This window comes from Arachis duranensis, chromosome 4 (genome assembly GCF_000817695.3).
Source record: "Arachis duranensis cultivar V14167 chromosome 4, aradu.V14167.gnm2.J7QH, whole genome shotgun sequence".
Taxonomy (NCBI): Eukaryota; Viridiplantae; Streptophyta; class Magnoliopsida; order Fabales; family Fabaceae; genus Arachis; species Arachis duranensis.
In genome coordinates this window covers 81617767-81620655 of record NC_029775.3, presented here as the reverse complement: position 1 = coordinate 81620655, position 2889 = coordinate 81617767, and positions in this window count along the sequence as shown.

The window sequence follows — 2889 nt, the reverse complement described above, 5'->3', positions numbered from 1 at the left end:
GAGCCACAGGAAGAGGAAGCACTAATTCAAGTGCTAAGGACACACAAGACAGCTCTTGGGTGGTCCATCAGTGATCTTAAGGGCATTAGCCCAGCCAGATGCATGCACAAGATCCTACTGGAGGATGACGCCAAGCCAGTGGTTCAACCACAAAGGCGGCTGAATCCAGCTATGAAAGAAGTGGTGCAGAAAGAGGTCACTAAATTACTAGAGGCTGTGATTATTTATCCTATTTCTGACAGCCCCTGGGTGAGCCCTGTCCAAGTTGTCCCTAAGAAAGGAGGCATGACAGTGATTCATAATGAAAAAAATGAACTGGTTCCTACAAGAACAGTTACAGGGTGGCGTATGTGTATTGACTATAGAAGGCTCAATACAGCCACCAGATAAGTTTAGCAGATTAATACAAATGGATAAATGCTTGTGATGTAAACGATTTTCTATTGAGATTGATATGTTGTGTTTGTTATTTAATTGGTTGATTTCTGGATTTTTGGTAAAACGGATTGAATCCGTGAGTTTTAGTTTCCTTTGATTTAAATAGATAAGGAATGGTCCAAAATGATGGATTTGGATATGTTGATTTGAAATGTTGGTTTTGATTGAGTTGAGGTTGAAAGGAGGGGACCCGTGACGGGTGGCAAACTCCAGGTTTTAGGGGAGGTGCTGTCGAAATTTTCCCAAGAATTTGAAAGAATGTTGGTTATGGTTTTAAAAATGATTTTTTATTTGAGAAACTTTAACAAAAGAGTTGTGTTTCAAATGCTTTTATAGATTATTAAAGAAAATCAGATTCTTATGATTTTGTTAACTTGTTATTTCAAACTCATTTGATTTCTAAAAACAAAGAGAGTTTTGATTAATTAGTCAAAGACTTTAAAACAGCAATTTATATATAAATTCGAGGGTTTGGGAATAAGAAAGTAAGGCCGGAGGTTATGCTTGGAGTTGAGCTGTGATTAGTGGTAATTGGCTTGACAGAGAGAGGGAATAAGGATGGAGTATGATTAAGGTATGGTGATGATTTTTGGTTGATTATAGTGATGGGGGATGATGACTATGATTAATGATGATGGTGATATTATTGATTACATGATTTGAGATTTAATAAAATGTGAGTTGATGAGATGATGAAAGTAATGAACGAGGCTATTGGTCGGCATTGGATGAATGATCGAGATCCTCGGAAATAAATTAATCAGAGCGCAGCAACGGAAACATGCTAGATAAAAAGACCTTGGTACTACTATACGTTGGATATAAAGGCAGGCTACGCTCACGTACTCGTGGTGGTGGATGGAATTTTCGAGGGCGAAAATTTCTATTAGGGGGGTAGAATGTAAAACCCGTTCAAACTATAACTAATTAAATAATAAATTAAATAGGAGCGAATATGGTTAGAAAAATTTAAAAATTGGAATTTGATAATTTAAATATGATATTTGGACTCAGTGAATTTTTCTGAGTCGGAAAATATAGTTTTCTGAATAAAAATGCATATTGGAAATTTGACCGGCAGTACCGCTTGCGATCTACCGGTACTGTGGCTGAGAAAATTAACTAGAAGTGAATAATTTTAAGAAATAAGAATTTATAATTTGGGAAGATAGAAATATTTAAAATACAATTTAAAACTCTAATATTAAAGGTTTTGGCCCAAAATTGGGTCAACGGGTTAAACCAAGTGAACCGGGCCCAAGACCTAACATATAAAAACATTAGTTATGAGCATTTCAGCTCATTTACCATAGGAAATGAGAGAGGGGACGGATAGAGAGAAGAGAGAAAGAAAACCTAGCTTCCCAAACTTCAAATCACCATAACTTTCTCTCCGGAACTCTGATTGACGAGCCATTTGCGGCCATGTATCACTCTTCTCATCCTCTACAATTCTATCTTAGTTTTGTGGTGAGTATTTGGTGGACGAAATTGTGATCCTTAAAGTTGTACTCTCTCTTGGTATTTGCATGAGATTTATCTAATGGCTCTTTCAAAAATACACCAAAGAGATCATGGTATGATGAACTGGGATCTTTAATGATCCCTGGTAATGGCACGTGTGATCACAACTCCATTCAACTAACCAGCAAGTGTACTGGGTCGTCCAAGTAATACCTTACGTGAGTAAGGGTCGATCCCACAGAGATTGTTGGTATGAAGCAAGCTATAGTCACCTTGCAAATCTCAGTCAGGCAGATTAAATTGGTTTATGGATTTCGAAAATAAAAATAAGAGAATAGATTATAAAAAGGATAGAAGACTTATGCAGATTCATTGGTGGGAATTTCAGATAAGCGAATGGAGATGCTGCATGGCTCACGGACGCCTACTCTCCTACTGCTTCTACTCAATCCTTCTTACTCCTTTCCATGGCAAGCTTTGTATAGGGGTTCACCATCAGCGGTGGCTACTTTCAATCCTCTCGGGAAAATGATCCTATGCGGCCGTCACTCGCACGGCTAATCGTCTGGAGGCATCACCCATGGTTGATGGCTACATCCCATCCTCGCAGTGAAAACTAATGCTCACGCACTCTGTCACAGTACAGCTAATCACTGGTTGGTTCCCGCTCCTACTGGAATAGAATCCCTTGATTCTTTTGCGTCTGTCACTAACGCCCAGCACTTGCAAGTTTGAAGCACGTCACAGTCATTCATTACCGGAATCCTACTCGGAATACCACAGACAAGGTGAGACTTTCCGAATCCTCATAAATGCCGCCATCTATCCAGCTTATACCACGAAGATTCTGTTGGAGAATCTAAGAGATACACATTCAAGCTCGGTTGCATGTAGAACGGAAGTGGTTGTCAATCACGCGCGTTCATAAGTGAGAATGATAATGAGGGTTACTTATCATCACATTCATCATGTTCTTGGGTACGAATG